The following is an 18747-nucleotide window of genomic DNA, read 5'->3' as shown; positions in this document are numbered from 1 at the left end:
CACAAGAATGAGCTTGCGAATGAAGGGGGTGCACTCTAAAGTCAAACCCCGTGGTTTCAGAGTCATCCATCTGCATTTGCTTCCCTTTTTAAGTGACTTTCCAACCCTAACTTTTCCCATTAATATAGGTCAGCTGTTTGAACAAACTTCTCCCCCACCCCAAAGGTTTATTTATTTATTTTGAAGGGCAGCGTTACATAGAGGGAGACACAGAGGTCTTCCATCCATTGGTTCACTCCCCAGATGGCCGCAAGAGTCAGTGCTGGGCCAGGTTGCAGCCAGGAGCTTCCTCGGGGTCTCCCACGCAGGTAGCAGGGGCCCACATACTCAGGCCATCTTCTGCTGCCTTCCCAGGCTGTTAGCAGGGAGCTGAATCAGAAGTGGAGCAGCCGGGACAGGAACTGGTGTCACAGGCACATGCTTTACCCTCTACACCACCACACCTGCTCCACTGAGCCAACTCCTTAAAGCTGTGACTGTTCTCTATATTAGAGACACATTAAATAATAAGCCTCAGATGTTGTAATTAGTTAATAAGGCCACTTTCACGCACATGTTAATATATTCTCCAGAATCATTGAAAAAAAAGTTTAGACTGGTAAAAGTTCCCACTAGGAATGCCAAAATAAAGTGTGTGAAGGTGGTCCGCTGTCAGGGAAGGGGGCACAGGGGGGTTCCTGGTGGCCGCTCCTTGGGACAGATCTCGCTGTGCATCGCCATCTAGGGGAAGCTGCAGGGACTGCAGAAGTGAGTACCTACTGTCTCCAGCCAAGAAATCTGAAATTGCTGTAAACTGCTTCTCCTGTCCTTAACACACAGGATGTGTCCACGTCGGGGAAAGTGCACTGGTGGCAGGTTTCTGCCATACATTCTCAAAAAGTCAATTTCACCTTTGGCAGCTGTGAAAGAAGCCAGATTACTGTAAGCATAATAGCTCTGAATAAGGGCAGTATTTAAAAGAAAGGGGGAGAGCCAAGACGAGGTGACAAGCAGTTGTTTTTAATAATGGGAAAATAACACCACAAGAAAACAATTCTCCAGCATTACATTCATAACAGGGTAATTAAGATTTTTTTTTTTAAATATCTCATTTCTTAAACAGCCACAGCGCTCCATGATAAAAAATTGAAACACCACAATGCCCTGCTGATTTAGAGATAAATGAAACATCGAACCTGTGGTAAACAGTGAAGGTGTTCTGACAGGTTATCTTGGCACTAAAACATGACACTTCCTGTGTGTCTCCTCTGTTTCTCTTTGCCTCGCTCTCCTGCCCCTTTTTCAGAATTATCTCTATGCAGAAAAGCATGAACCCTAAACATTCAACAAAATCCTACTCATGACAGAAGGTGGTCAAGGTCAATTCGTAAAGAAAAATTTTTTGTGGGGTTGAGCACCAGCAAGAGAGCAATGGAGACAAAAACAGTCTTGATTTTCCTCATGAACGGAATAACCGAAATTGCAAAGAAACCACAGGCAAAGACTCAATACACTAAATCCTTGACTACCGCTTTTCAAATGTAATTCCCAAGATGCCTTTGCAATCACAAATAAATTTGACTCCCACTGAGGTGAACTTTTTCTGGGACATAATTATATCTAACACCATTTATGCAATTTGGATCAAGGATATTGAGCCAGGGGAGAGTCCACAATGCATTTCTGGAAATTGATCTAAATAAACCAGATGAACACTCTGATCCGAAACCCCGAGCAGAGATCTTTGCAGAGCTGTAGCTGCTGACTGCCGAGTTGTGCAATCAATTTCTATTCAAAAGAAAACACTGTCATAATAGGAAGTGAGATGTGTCATTGCCAAGCTCAGAATATTGAGGTAGCATCGTGGGTGCCTTTTAGTGTGTATGTGTGAAGGATGGGACACATATTAGATGCACTACACAGCATTAGTTGGGTACCAGAAGATAACTACTCCAGCTGAAAGCCATCCAAACCAACACCCAGCACAGAAAGGAGCGATTCTCTTCTCCTTCAGTAATTAAGCATTCAAACCAGCCAACAGCTTGGTTGGAATGATTTTATGACAAATGACCGAGAGCATATCAACCGTAAAACTCGGCTCCACAAAAATCCCTCAAGCCCAGGAAACTCAATCAACGTGGAGCAGGCAGCAGCCTCGGCAATGGCAGCATTCACTCACTCTGAGCCGCATAAATCCAAGGCGGCCAGAATTGCTCCACTAACTTTGACACGAGGAACAGTGAGGAGGAGGAGGGCGGGTAGGCTCAGAGGAGGCAGAAGAAAAGAAAAGGAGGGTAACAAAAACATTTCTCTTTCTCCTCTTTGGTCTGTGGTTTCCACTACCTACAAGAGCGGACAGAAACACCAAATTGCACTGTTTCTATGAAGACAGATTCAACACATATTCAAAGGGAAGATGCAACCAGGCAAGCAGACGTGGGGTATAGGACGGAAATGGAGACACTGGGTTACAGCAAGTGATCCTGGTGCACATATGACCCCAAAAGCTCCCCTGAAAGAATCAATGCCCAATGGAAGCACATGACTCACACCTCAGTGCATGAGCTATCAATGGGACTGGAAATTCTGTACAGTTTTCCAATACGTGACTGTGAAAATTTACAAGCATACAGCAAAGCCAAAATAATTCCACAGCAAACATTCAATCCCTACCACCTGTATTCTACTACTGTATTTTACCAGACTTGCTTTATCTGAGGTCTTTCCAACTGCATGCCCCTCTATCCATTCATCACAATTATTAGGGTATTTCAAAGTAAAATTAAGACATTACCGCAACGCCCTCTACATCATCAAGAGGCACAAATATAAATTTATATCCAGTGTTTGTCTTTTTGATGTACCACCTCCTAATATGCCTATAGGACCACTATGAAATGGTTAACATAAAATTCATGCAATTCTCCAAGAAGAGTACACATTTTATGAAAACATGTATTTATCCTCCTTTTCCAAAACAACGAAATTAAACTGCTGTGTGTCCCCAACTTAGGAACACTTTGCCGACAGGAAGGTAACGGTTCTCCTGGAGAAGAGAGAAACTGAAGTAGGCGATCCTGTAAAATACTGAACAAAGGATGATAGAAGAGGTAGAACCATCAGGACCAAAAGGGTTGGGGGATTAGGAGATGTAAAATTTGATTATTTCACTTCAAGCCTACACTGGTCAAAGTCAGGAAGCACAACAAGAAGTGCAGACAGATGAGTCCGACACACACAAAGGTTTGTGCACCACAGCTGCTGCAGGTGCTCCTGGGCATGGAAGAACGTTACGGAAAGACGTCTGGAACAGTCGGAAGGACTTTGCAGAAGCTCTGCTGAGATCACCCCGCTTGTCAGGGCTGTGCTAATTCTCTTTCGAAGATGAACACACGTGGGCAGAACACAGCTTCCGGCTGACAGCAGGTCCAGCGGTAGGGGTGCCATCTCAGAAACACTTGAAAGAATGGAGTCATCACTTCTTTGTGGCCAGTTCGTTGGTTCACTTTTGTCATATGGATGTGGCAGAGTAATTAGACTGAGATGATTCCATTTCATCTCATAATGACAAAGTTATTGCAGGCTTGGAGCACATCCAAATCTCGTTTCAATCTATCACTTCAGTGTTATAAATGACAAATCAATATTTTTAATATTTTTCCATCTTAATGTTTTCTGACGGAAAGTCAGCACACCCAGTGAAAACTACGCAGATGACAAAGGATATACTTTGAACATAACGGGATGCAAAACACTCATTTTAAGGCACAGGTAGGCAGTAGGTCACTAGAGTAGATGGACGCTCAGCAGGATTTAGAGAAATTAACACCTTGCTGACATGGAAAGCAGTGGTAACTTGTTACTGAGTCTCTTGCTCCAACTGGGATTCTATTAAAATGTTTGATTCGAGGGCAAGGACATAAAATCTCAATTAAAAATATTGTTTGTTAAAGCCTGGACTCACGCTGGCACCTGCGGAAATTTCATATAAACCAGTGGAGCATCTCCATCTACAATTCAATTATGTAAGTCCAAGATTGTGGCTGGTCAGACAGTTTCATTATGAAGATAACAACAAGTGGGGTACGGTAATCACCCGTTCTCCCTAAGATCATGCGGGCAGTAAACAGTGCAGATTCCACAGCTGGAATTGCTTCTCCCTGGCCTTCTCCACTCACACATGCAGGCAGCAAGCAATGATAACCAACAGCCTAAAGAAATAAAGCATCATTATTGGTTTTATTTGACATTTCATACAGTCTGAGACAAGTAAAGACCAAAACTCCCATAGCACGTAAATGGAGGAAGGAGTGTGCATTCTGTCTTGGGTGTACTTCATTCAGCTAGTGACTCCTTCAGCAGCTCCCATAAAAATGAGGAAACAGCTGCTTCGACGAACCCAGACACAGTCAGCACATGGAGCCATCAGAATCTAGATGCTCCAGGGATATGGACCATGCTCTGTTAGAGAACTTCCTGGCTACAAGAAGGTACCTCAGCCCATCCAGGTCTCCGTAGAGGTCACTGTCATGTTTCTTCTGTGACACTGCGAGCATCCCACTGAACCATCCTCTGTACCATCAGTGAAAGTGACCCAGAAGTACACATCAAGGCTTGACAGCCACATCATTAAACTCTTCATTATTACCCCCACTGAGTTTTGAATAAAATATCAATGTGTAACCTTGAAAAGTCCTAACTGACGCAATTTTTCTGAGGATTATGTATTTCTTTATTTACTTGAGAGGCATAGTCACAGACTGAGAGCAGGAGAGACAGATAGAGAAGTCTTCCATTCACTGGCTCACTCCCCCAAATGGCCGCAAAGGCCAGAGCTAGGCTGATCTGAAACCAGGAGCTATTTCTGGGTCTCCCACATGGGTACAAGGGTACAAGCCCTTAGGTCCATCCTCCACTGCTTTCCCAGGCACATGAGTAGGGAGCTGGATCTAAAGAAGAGCAGCTGGGACATGAATGAGCACCCATATAGGATGCCGGCATTGCAGGCTAGGCTTAGCTTGCTATGCCACAGCCCTGGCTCCTGGATTTGGCTTATATGTCTGAAGAATCACTGGGGAAGTTATAGGTGCTTATCTTATCTTCCTTCTGCATTCAGTAAGACATTGAGAACCTACCAGATGCCAGGAACAAGAAAGGAAAGTCCTTGACTGTCTAAGGAAGAGCACGGACCTCAGAAAATAATTGAGGATAAGACGAATGTTTTTGAAAGGGGAGACTGAAAGGTCATCAGCACACGTGACAAGCAAAACAAGTCTGGGTATCTGAGAGAAGTCTACATTAATGTCTACAGTTGAATGAAAACTATGGGAAGAGCATTTACCGAGCAACTACTCAGGAGGCCAGGTGGTGTTTGAAGGAGCGGGTTGTGGTCCCCCACAGACCTGGCCTTGAGTTCTGGCTCTGCCCTGTATGCCATGTGAGATTACGCTTCACCAGTTCTGTGGCTCTTCTGAGTCCAGATTTCTCATTAGCACAGTAAGCCAGTTACATCCTCTTCCCAACTGAATGAAACCATAGAGGTGCAATTAACGTATTTCCCATCATCTGGGTCCAAGTGAGCTCTTAGCACAAGAACTTTTCTATTGTCCACACAAAGAAGCAACGAATGGTTGCCACTTTGTTGCACTTTACATTCAACATGGTCCTGGAAAGCAGGATTTAAATTTTCCCCAGTTTATGGATGAGGATGCTGAGGTCTGGTGGAGCTGAGTGACCTGCTCATGAACACACACATGGTAGCTCCAAGCTGAGTTCAGCATTGCTTCTCTTTCCATTCATTGCACCATTTATGGACCCCATGTACATTCTCCTGCTCATGGATCACTTTCCTAATCAGTGTATTGGGGGAAGAAAGTCCAAGTGGCTTCAGTGAATAATAAGTCCAAAGAGATGCTGTGCACGAGTTCTTGCTTAGGAATAACAGCTCCTTGGAAAGTTTTTCAGTGTCAACAGAGCAGCCTTATGATTAAAATCACTGAAGAATGCAGTGTAAAATGTTTTCATTTCCCCTCACTTTTCTGTCTCCCTAAGAATAATAGTCAGCAGGAAACACATTTCTGAAAGACTTCTTTTTCTCTACCTCCTCAGAATATAATAAGGTCCACGCCAACTGTCTCAGGGTGTTGGGAGTTAGTAGACACAAAAATGAAAAGAAGGTGTTCTCAGAGTTTTGTGAATTTTTCTAACAGTCTGGGGTTGGAAGGACGTCTTTGAAATTGATGTAGCTATCACCCAGGGGCTACGATTCAGATTTCCACCGAGGTGTACAGGGTTATGATCTTTCTGTTACTGTCAGAACTGCAGCTGTTGTATTTGCATTGAGTGGTGTCTTGGATAAAGTAGAATGGGATGCTAGGGGAAAAAAAAAAACTTATTGAATTATGGGCTCTACCAGAGGGCATTTGTTAAAGGTAAATTTATCAATAGCTGTTAAGTCATTTGTATTGAATAATTCTCATAGCCTCACAGCACATCTTGGTTTTAATAATGGGTCAGTGAGAGGAGCTGGGTGATAGATGCAATATTATGGCATTTAGACACTTAACTGCAACTGGGCTTGAAACAGCAGCAGAAGCTGAAACCAGGCTGGCTATGGAGCAATTTATGTTTTCAGACTAAACCATTCTTTTTTTATTCAGGTTTAATACTTCTTGACATAGGCTTCTTGGTATGCTGTTCCCAGCAGTTTATCCGAAAAGAAGGTTAAAATAAACTGGTGACCAGAGTACGAATTCCTTCGTATAAGGAATATAAAAAAAAACACATAAACCTTTAGATACAGTGAAAAGTGTTGCCTATGGAAAATGTATTCATTCATTTATCCATGTGTCATTTAGCAGAATTGCTGAGGAGCTACTGCGTGCACTGTGAACAGGGCTGTACATGGAAAGCAGACCCTTGCCTTCACAGATCAATTGCCTCAGTGGTAGGAAGAAAAAAGGTCAACAAACAGAAGCCGAGTGCTGAAATGGTGCATGTTGGTAGAAGGCAGAGTGAGGTTTGCTTCTGATGAGCTGCTGGGGGAAGGGCTCTTTGAAAACAATACATGTAAGCAGAGATGCAAGTGATAGAAAGGTGCCAACTGGCCAAGTAGAGCAGGGAGTGCTCTGAAATGAAAACCTCATATGCAAAAGCCCTGGGGGTGAGGAAGATCTTACAGAAGACAATGAGCATAGAGGATAAGTTGGTGGAGGGGTAGGAGGTAGGTTTGAACAGATACAAAAATTGGGTTATGGTGCCAGCACTGTAGTGTAGCACGCTAGGACTCTGCCTGTGGTGCCAGCATCCCATATGGGGGCCAGTTTGTGTCCCTGCTGCTCCTCTTCCAATCCAGCTCTCTGCCATGGCCTAGGAAAGCAGTGGAAGATGGCCCAAATGCTTGGGCCCCTGCAGCCACATGGGAGATCAGGAAGAAGTTCCTGGCTCCAGGCTTCGGATCTGCCCAGCTCAGTTACCAAGAGATATATAGTGCATAAACACATCAGATATGTGTCTATGTATGTGGGATGATGGGTAGGTGTGGATATGGAGAGAGAGAGAAGAAGAAAGAAATCATGATGTACAGAGGGAAAGAGAGTTGGGGAGAATGAAGAAAAAAGAATGCTGGGTCTATGTATCTCTGGTATTTACACACAGCATGGTACTGAACCAATAATGGTATTCAATTAAATATGCATTTATTGCCTAATTGAGATGCTAGTAAATCACACCATAAACAGCATCACCCAAAATGATACTGTCAGATAATAATTAGATATACAAGACTGGTTAATACAAAAAAAAAAAGTATACAAGAAATAACAGTGTCTCTACTGGTGAAAAATCTATCAAATCACTCAAGCCCTGTGTCCTGTGTGTATTTTAAAAGGAGAAAGCATAACTCAACCCTCATGATGCTGAGGTTGGCAGAGTGTTTTGTTTTCTAACAGTTTACAACTGTGAAGCTATAAGGTATGGATTGCCTGTGAAAGTTTTATGTTGGGAAAATGACTTGGGATGGTGGGTAGGGACTGAGGATAAGTCACAATTCAGACGTATCTGGTCATGCAGGCTGACAACTCCCAGGAATCTATGTGCAGAAACTGGTAGTCATGAGGTGGATGGGACCCAGGTGTATCTCTGCATGTGTAAAATAGGGAGCTGGGACAGCAGCCCTTTTTTTTTTTTTAACAACAGACAAGGCCTGAGGTTTGCAGACAGCCAGAGAAAACACTGAAGGTACCACTTTCAAGAAAGCATCTTGGCGGGCGCCGCGGCTCACTTGGCTAATCCTCTGCCTGCGGCACCAGCACCTGGGTTCTAGTCCCAGTTGGGTGCCAGATTCTGTCCTGGTTGCTCCTCTTCCAGTCCAGCTCTCTGCTGTGGCCTGCGGGGGCAGTGGAGGATAGCTCAGGTGATCGGGCCCTGCACCCGCATGGGATACCAGGAGGTGGCACCTGGCTCCTGGCTTTGGATTGGCGCAGCGCGCTGGCCGTGTCGGCCATTTGGGGAGTGAACCAATGGAAGGGAGACCCTTCTCTCTGTCTCTCTCTCTAACTCTGCCTGTCCAAAAAAAAGCATTTTGAGCACTCCATCAACATGCTTCTCAGCTACATCAGGTGACAAAGTGCAAACCAGAAAGGTCACTCAACACACTCTCCACTTCACACAGGGTGCGCACCTGCTCTGACAGCATGGGCACTGACATGGTCTGATAGGACATCCGTGGGCAGGGATGACTGACACCTAGCAAACCTGTGGACAAGATGCCTGCCATCTGCACAGAAGTAGAACTCCAGTGGAAGGGATGTGATTTGAGCTTGGACCCAAGGGAGATACCTGCTGGAGCCTCTCCAGACACTTCTAGGAGATGGTTGGGAGACTGAGTTGTGAAGATCTAGACATTAATATTTGAGTTGTTTTGTTTAATAAGATCTCACATGCCCACACAGAAGAGATCACTGTAACATTTGGGTTATATCTAGCACAATTTCTCTTTTGTATCTTCCACTCACTTTGTACAATGATGGGCCTAAACCAGTTCAATTAATTTGATAATGCTTCAGGATCAGTGAGAAAAACAAAACACTGCCTTGATAACTTGAGCTTTTTACTACGTTTGAAAATCACATATTAGTCTCACCAAGATCTTCATTCTTCTCAATGATATTTTGGTCTTCTCTAACAACAACAAAAAAGTCTACTGTGGTCTAGCTGTCATTGTACTGAGTACAGACCAGTCAGGAAGAAACAAACAATAGTAAGCATTTACAATAGTGACAATACAGGGGTTTCAAATGATGCACACAGTACAACCTCCTATGTTCGTTTACTTAGCTCATCTCTATTTTCTCAATTTCTGCCAGATTTATCTCTCTCAGTATTTCACTTGCAACACACTATTGTTGACAGGTAATTTTATTAAATTTTCCAATTTTTATAACTAATGTATACATACACAATTGGCCTACAAATATTGACATTGCATCCTGGAACTCAACTTTTTAAATAGATTTGATTATAGGTAACAACAAATTTTCCACATAGAGGATCGTGGGATGAATAAAAGAAGATTTTACTTATTCCTTTCAAAAACAGATACATCTTTTTTTTTTTTTGACAGGCAGAGTTAGACAGTGAGAGAGAGAGAGAGAGAGAGAGAGAGAGAGAGAGAGAGAGAGAGGGGGGTCTTCCTTCTGTTGGTTCACCCCCCAAACGGCCGCCACAGCCGGTGCTGCTCCGATCTGAAGTCAGGAGCAGGTGCTTCCTCCTGGTCTCCCATGTGGGTACAGGGCCGGCACCACAGGCAGAGGATTAGCCAAGTGAGCCTCGGTGCCAGCTGAAAACAGATACATCTTAGGTCTTTCTGTTGCTCTATTGCATTGGTCAGAATCCCCAATACAATGTAGATCAGCATGATGTGACCTATATATTTTCAGATTCTCTTCACCATACTGAGTCATTTCCTTGTGCTATTACTTTGGTTTTGTTTGTTTGTTTGTTTGTTTTTAAATCAAGAAAGGATGCTGGGCTTTGTCAATTAGTTTTCAACATCTATTAAAAAATCATCTTGGTTTCACGTTTTATTCCATTGATACACTGAGTTATGTAAGTTGATTTTTATATGTTAAATCAGCTTTGCAATTATTAAACAAAATTCACCTGTCCCATGATACATTATATCTTTAATGTATTGATGGATTTGGTTAAATTTTGCTTAGAATTTTCATATGGTTGCTCTTAGAAGATAATCGCTTGTAGCTTTTTTATGTACTTTTTTTCTGATCTTGGTAATAAATTAATGCTTGCTACATAGAAGAAGATTGGGAAGCATCGCTTCCATTTTATGCAACAGCATTTTGTATATTTTATCAATGAATTCATCTGGGCTTGGAATTTTCTTTGTGGAAAGATTTTAATTGCAGCTTTATTTTATTTGATATTAGGAAATAGAAATGACCTATTTCTTCTTGAGCAAACTTTCTGGCCTTTGAAAGAATATGTCCATTCCATATACAATTCTCATTTTTATGTCATAAAACTGTTTATAACATTTGCATTCTTAGAGAATCTGTAGGTTCTGTAGTAATTGCACCTCTTCCATTCCTGACACTAGCAACTCATATTTTCTTCTTCCTTTGCTGTATCTGGCTAAAATTTTACTGATTTTATTGATTTTCTCAAAGAACTGGTTTTTGTTTTTATTCATTTTCTCCAGTTCAGGTCTGATTTCTATTTTATTGATTTCTACTCCAATCTTTGCTATTTACATTGTTCTCTCTTATTTTAGTTTGATTGAGTTTTCTTTTTCTGTTCTCCTAAAGCAGAAAACGAAACAAGTAATTGGAAAACTTTTTTTGCTCTTCTCACATGAGTGCATAAAGCTATGGATGTCTCATTCAGCACTGGTTAATGACTCCCCCAAAACCTGATACGCTGTGTGCTTACTTTCATTCAGATCCTTATTTCTTTTTCTTCAGGCTTCCCTCTTGATCTGCACATTATTTATAAGTGTGTTTATTTTCCACATATTTGGATATTTTCATGTGATTTTTTTTCCATTTATTTCTAATTGGATTCCACTGTGAGTAATTCAAGTTTCTTAAGTTTGTTCATTTAAAAAAATGATTTATTTATTGGGAAGGCAGGGTTATAGAATGGCAGAGGCAAAGAGAGCAAGAGAGGTCTTCCATATGATGGTTCACTCCTCAGATGGCTGCAACGGCTGGAGCTGGGCCAATCCAAAGCCAGGAGCCAGGAGCTTCTTCCAGGTCTCCCATGCAGGTATAGGGGCCCAAGGACTTAGGACATCCTCTACTGTTTTCCCAGGCCATAGCAGAGAGCTGGATTGGAAGTGGAACAGCTGGTACTCGAACCAGCATCCATATGGGATGCCAGCACTGCAGGCAGTGGCTCTACCTGCTATGCGACAGCACCAGCCACCAACTTCGTTCATTTTTTTTTTTTTCTAAATGATCTAGCCCAGAACAGAACTTTTCTTGGTACACTTTCCTTCTGCTCTTGAAGATAATGCTTATCCTGCTGATTTGAGGTAAGGAGTTAATATAACCACTAATTGGCAGATACTGTTCTTCAAATCTTCTGTAAATTAAATGATTTTCTGGCTATTTATTCCATGAGCTGCTGAAAGACAAACAATGAAATTTCCAGCTATGTCTCTGTAATTCCATCTGGTTTTGTTTCATGTTTCTGAAGCACAAGAGCATAAACATTTAATGTCATTATGTTTTCTTGAGCAATTAACTTTTCTGTGATGAAGTGACTTTTCTATCATTGGTAGTTATTTTTTTCCTGCAGAATCTATTAGTCTGATATTAATATACTGCAATTCCAATATTCTTCATATGTGTGTTAGTAAAGTGTGTATCTTTTGTTCACCATAAGTAGCTAATGTATCATATCTTTATATTTAAACTTTGTTTCTGAGTGGCGAAGGGTGGACACTGTGAACCTCTGCTTGGGATGCTCACTCTACGTATCAGAGTACTGGTTCAAGTCCCTACTCCTCTGCTTCCATTCCAGCTTCCCGTTAATGCATGCTAGGAGGCAACCGATGATGACTCAAGATCTTGAGTCCATGCCATTCATATGGGGGACCTTGATGGAGTTCCAAGCTCCTAGCTCCAACCCTGGCTACATGAGTCAGTGAATGGAAGATGCCTGTCTCTGTCTCTCCCCTATACTCCCCACATGTAGATGCAAAGAAAAATTTAAAAAACAATAAATGTGTAAATTGCAGACAGCCTATAATGAAGTCTTATTTTTTATTTGCTGTGATCATTGCTGTCTTTTTTATTTGAGAGGCAGAGACACAGTCTTCAAATGCCTGCAATGGCAAGAGCTGAGCTAGGCTGACGCCAGGAGGCAGGAACTCAATCCAGGTTTCCCAGGAGGGGGCCAGGGATGCAACTACTTGATTCATCCTTTGCTGCCTCCCAGAACCCACATTAGCTGGAACTTAGAATCGAGAAGGGAATCAGGACTCAAACTCAAGTACTTTGACATGAGACACAGCCGTCCCAAACAGTATCTTAACTATAAGGCCAAATGTACAACCCATTCCTGCCTGTTAATTTAGTGATTCATATTTAACGTGACTATTATGGTTAGTTTTAAATCTATTTGTTTTTCGTTTTCTCTGTTTTAGCTATAATTCTGTGTTATTGATGCTTTAGGGTTTAAAGTGATTTATATATGTAGTGATCTATACAACATATAGCAATATATTTATAACTTTATGTTTTAAAATAATTTTTTAAACAGATTTGTTTTTTTTTTCTTTTTTGAAAGTTAGAGTTACATAGAGAGAGGGAAAGACAGACATATATATTTAAAGAGAGATCTTTCATCCATTGGTTCACTCCTCAGATGGCTGCATTGGCCAGGGCTGGGTAGGAGCTTCTTTTAGGTCTCCACATGGATGAAGGGACCCAAACATGTGGGCCATCCTCTGCTGCCTTCCCAGGACATCAGCAGGGAGCTGGATGAGAATTGGAAGAGCCGGGACACGAACTGGCACCCATATGCGATCCCAGCCTTCCAGGCACCGCCTTTACCCTCTAAGCCACAATGCTGGCCCCTAAATTATTACTTATTTACAAAAATTTGCAAAGACAGTACAGAGAGTTAATGTCTCCCCATCCAGTTGGTGACACTGGTGATCTGCTGGTTTTATTTTATGGAACTATGATAGGATATCAACATAGAGGTAATATGTCTACACAGTTTTATGCTCTTTTATCATATGTGTAGGGTTTTGTAACCACCATCACAACCAAAATACAGAACTGGATCATAGTCACACATCCTCAAATTGTCCCTTTATCACCACACACATCTCCCTTTTCTTCTACTGTGCTAGCAACCAACAATTCATTACTACCTAAATTTGTCATTTTGTTTATGTTGTATAAATGGAATCATAGGCTACGTGACATATTGATATTATCTCATTTCTTTTCTTGTCCAGCACACCATCCTTCAAGTTTATCCAAATGCTTGTTTGTATTCACAGACCATTCCTTTCTCATTGCTGAATAGGGGTAGTTCACAGCATGAGGGTGCTCCAGAGTTTAACTATTTAATAGCTGGAGATACTCGCTTCTTTCTAATGTTTGACTCTTTAAAAAAAAAAAAGATTTATTTATTTATTTGAAAAACAGAGTTGCACAGACCGAGAAAGAGAGAGGTCTTTCATCCACTGGTTCACTCCCCAACTGGCCACAACAGCTGGAGCTGACCCGATCCAAAGACAGATTCTAGGAGCTTCTCCTAGGTCTCCCACGTGGGTGCAGGGGTCCAAGGACTTGGGACATCTTCTGCTTTCCCAGACCATAGCAGAGAGCTGGATTGGAAGTGGAGCAACTGGGACTTGAACAGGCACCTATATGGGATGCCAGCACTGCAGACAGCGGCTTTACCCACTACACCACAGCACTGGCCCCCACTAATGTTTGACTCTTATAAACAAAATTGATGAGAATAATTGTGTACAGGTTTTTGTGTATTTATATTTCCATTTATCCGGAATAATGTCCAGAAGTAGGGTGGCCGAATCATGTGATCATTGTATACATTCATATTCTTCAAGAAAAATGTCAAGTCTTCCAGAAAGTCTGTGGCATTTTACATCCCCACCATCAATGTTTGAAAAATTCAGTTTCTCTGCATCCCTCTAAGCATTTTTTATCAGGCCTATTTTATCTGTTCTAATATATGCATGATGATATAGCTTATTTGCATATCCCTAATATTGAACATTTTTCAGATGCTTATTTATGTATCTATATATTCTCCTTGGTGAATTTTTTTCTTCAAGTCTGCTTTCCACTTTCTCATTGGACTTATCTGACTTTTTTACATTAGCAAATAAAACTGTATATACATTTATCATCACATTTTGAAATATGTATACACTGTAGAGTGGCTCAATAGAGCTATGTTAATACATGCACTACTTCATACACTTATATTTTGTGTGATGATATCACTTAAAATGTACTATCTTACTGATTCTCAAAAACACTATACACAGCTATTCATCGTGGTTACCATGTTCCACAGTAGATCTCCAGAATTTATTCTAAGTAAAGTTTAGTATCCCTGGGCCAGTATCTCCATGCATCTTCACAGATAAACCCAGAAGTTGTGGGGAGAGATCACACACTCCATGAGCTGGCTTGCTCCCCACGAGTCCATCATGACAGAAGCCAGGCCAGGGTGAAAGCCAGGAACTGTGAACTTAATCCAGGTCTCCCATGTAAGTGGCAAGAACTCAACTACTGCACCATCACTATTGCCTCCCAGGGTCTGCTTTACCAAGTGCTGGCATCAGGATCCAGTGCTAGGATTAGAACCCACGCACTTTAATGTGGGGTGTGGGCATTAACTGCTAGGCTACACCAATCTTTTCTTCCAATGTGCAGCTGTCTTTCCTGTATCTCAACAGGGCTCGCCATAGACCTAGGCTTCTAATTTTGATGAAGCCTAACTTGTTTTCATTTTCTGTTACACATTTCGTGGTATGCTATAAAAACTCTAGGCTCTAAAGGTTGTTCCTTATCATTTAAAAATGGATAGCTTTGGTCGATGCCATGGCTCAATAGGCTAATCTTCCACTTGCGGCACCAGCACACCAGGTTCTAGTCCCGGTTGGGGTGCTGGATTCTGTCCCAGTTGCTCCTCTTCCAGTCCAGCTCTCTGCTACGGCCAGGGAAGGCAGTGGAGGATGGCCCAAGTGCTTGGGCCCTGCACCCACATGGGAGACCAGGAGAAGCACCTGGCTCCTGGCTTTGGATCAGCGCAGTGCGCCAGCCGCACCGGCCATTTGGGGGGTGAACCAACAGAAGGAAGACCTTTCTCTCTGTCTCTCTCTCACTGTCCACTCTGTCAAAAAAAAAAAAAAAAAAAGGATAGCTTTACGCTTTGCACAAAGTCTATGATCCATTCTGCGTGAATCTTTTGATGGCAGTTTAGGTCAAGGTTCATTATGATTGTTTTACCTATGGATATCCAACTGTTCCAGCACCCCTCCTCTACTGATAAACCTATTACAGCTCTGCAAAATAATCTTTCTAGAATTCTGAATTACATTAAGCTTGTATATTAACCTGTGGAGAGTTGGCATCATTCAGTTGAATCTTGCAATCCATGAACATAGTATACTTCTCCATGCATTTAGATTTTTGCTTTCTTGTATCAGATTTGGTAGTTTACAGAAGTCCTCTCTGTATTTTGTTACATGCATACATAAGTACTTTACTTTTCTGAGTAATTATTAAAGGCATGACACTTTGGAGTTCAGTTTCTATATGCTTATTGCAAGAATTTAAAAATATAATTTTTTTTATGCTGTTACATTGCACTTTGTGCCTTTCTCCAGTTAACCTGCTGGTCTTAAAAGTGTGTATGTGTGTATGTGCTTAGGGTGTACTGTATAGACAGCAATGTCACACATAAATAGAAACAGTCTTAGTTCATCATCTCTGAACATTATGACTTTTGTTTCCTTTTCTTGTCTTATTGCACTGGCTAGAATTTCCATATTATGTGAATAACACTGGTGCCTAATTTCCAACCTTAGGGAGAAAGTATTTGGTTGCACCTTTAAGTATGACACTAACTATAGGTGTTTGGCACATGTTCTTTATCAAGTTCAAGTGTTGCCCTATTTCTTAGTTCTCAGAGAGTGCTGTAGAGGTGTCCATTCTGTCGATTGCTTTTTCCTTCATTAACTTAGACATGACGTGATTTTCCTTCTTTCCTTGAGTGTAGTGGATTATGTGGGCTGATTTTCAGAGATTGAACCAATGTTTCATCCCTGGATTACTACTCACTAGAATATGGTGTGTAATTCTATATATTGCTGAATCCTATTTGCAAATATTTTTATCTTATGTCTGTACTCAGGAAAAATTTTTGGTCTTTTGTTTTCCTTTTGTACTATCTTTGTCTGGCTTTACTATAGGGATATGAACTGAATTTAGATGTGTTCCCCTACTTTGTTTTTTCTGCAAGATGTAGAGAAGATTGTTTGGAAATTGTTTTTTATACATTGGTGCAATGATCCAGGGAAAGCATTGGGATAATTCCTTGGGAGGAGGGTTAGAATTATGAATTCAGTTTTCTTAACAGCTGCAGGTTTACTGGAATCACTAATTGTATTCTTGGTGAATTGTGTGTTTCAAGAAATTTATTTCTTTCACCCAAGTTGTGAAGTTTATGCGTGTAGAGCTGTTGATAGTATTCCATCATTATCCTTTTAATATCTGCAGGGTCTATAGTGATACCCTCTGTTTCTTTTCTTTTCTCTCTATCACTCTAACTAGAGTTTGGCAATTTTTTTCTATATTTTCAAAGAGCTAGTTTTTTCTCTATTGTATTTTCACTTTTAGTTTCATTAATTTTGGCTGTAATCTTTATTATTTCCTATCTTATGCTTGCCTTGGATTTATAGAGCTTTTTTTTTCTCTATTTGTATGAAGCAGGAGCTTACATTATTGATTTTAGACTTTTCTCCTTCCACTGAAAGCATTAACACTATACATTCCCCTCTAAGGACTGCTCCAGTTGTGTCACACACATTTTGATGTGCTGTAAGCTTATTTTCATTAAACTCGATGTGATTTTAAAATTTCTCTTTTGATTTTGTTTTCAATTCATGGGTTACCTAGAAGTCTAATTACCATGTGTTTGGAGATTTTCTTGTTATCTTCATGCTATTGATTTCTAGTTTGATTCCATTATAGTTGGAGAACACCTCTATAATTTCAATGTGTTCTCATTTATGAAGATAGTTTTATGGCCCAGGACAAAAGCTGCCTAGGAATATGATCCATGGGTTTCTGAAAAGAATATGCATCTTGCTGTTCAGAGGCAGAGTGTTCTGTAAAAGTTGCCTGTGTCCTGCTGGGTAACAGTGGCATTGAGGGCTTCTCTGTCGTTGCTGGTAGCTCATCTAGCTCTCCTATCAATTACTGAGAGATGAATATTTAAGTCTACAGTTAATTGTGGATGTGCATAGTTTTTCAGTTCTACCAGTTTTCACTTCAGATGCCTGCAGCTCTTTCATTTGGTACACACAGATTTGGAACTCTGATAAGTTCTCTCCTGGATTCTCACTCTTCTCTCTGGTAGTCTCTCCTGAAAGTGATGGGTGTGTTGATCAATGGACTCTCAGCTCTGCTCCCTTAACACAGGGAGTCTACCAAGCTTCCTCTGAGTCCCCCTACTCCCCACGTGGAAACTATTAAGAAAGTTTAGAAATTTATAAGGCTCACCTCAATTGTCTCTGTCTGTCAAGGATTGTGTTCATCACTGTCCAGTGTACAGTGTTAGGAAAACAATGTCTCATGTGTTTTGTGCATTCTGTGATAAGACATTAAGACATTAAATCTGGGTTTTGACTTTTTCTGTGTACACCAGAAATAAAAGTCCAATTCACCTGTTGAGAATTACCAAAAAAGAAGGGAACAACTAAAACCCCTTTTTTAAGAAAATTTCTACTGTAGAGACGCATTATCATGCACTGGCAATGGTCAGAATTTATTTAACAGTTTTTATGGGCCTAACATCATGATAAAGGATGCTGACTTACTATCTTAACAAACATTTTTAATAAAACTGGAGCTTTGTGACTTCTCCTGTCTCTAAAAAATATTTCTATTTTGAAAAAGCGAATGATATCTAAATAAAAGAGATTACTACCTAAAATATACAATCTTGCTATCAGATAGTCCTCCTTTTATTAATATACATATTACTGTTTCAATTCCATACATCATTCACAGAGTTGGACATTGGAACAAATGAAGGTTCTAGGACATTTTAAGGAAAGATACCAGGCCAAACTGTACTTGGTTAACATTATCCACTCTTCCAAACTATTTTGTTGCTAAGCCCTCACATCAAATGATAGCCAGGTGAGAAAACACACCTGGAAGCAGAATTTGGTTTCAAAACTGGAGTTTTGCAGAAATGACAACCAGAAAGCTGATAGCTACACAGACATTAGCTTTTCCAGCCAGCTGAGCAGGACAAGGAGTAACATGAATGTTCTTTCAACTTTCAAACATTTGAATTATACCCTAATACTGTGATACATGCCTGCATGCATGTCTGAAATTTCTTCCAGTTTTTGCCTGGAAACTTGAAAAGCAGACTAACCTAATTAAATTTCACCCTTTTATAAAGAAATAATAATGAATAAGGGCAAGGGAAATGGCATATGGAATTTAGAAGGGAGAAATA

This window comes from Lepus europaeus, chromosome 21 (assembly GCF_033115175.1).
Source record: "Lepus europaeus isolate LE1 chromosome 21, mLepTim1.pri, whole genome shotgun sequence".
Lineage (NCBI taxonomy): Eukaryota > Metazoa > Chordata > Mammalia > Lagomorpha > Leporidae > Lepus > Lepus europaeus.
This window is presented reverse-complemented; position numbering follows the sequence as displayed.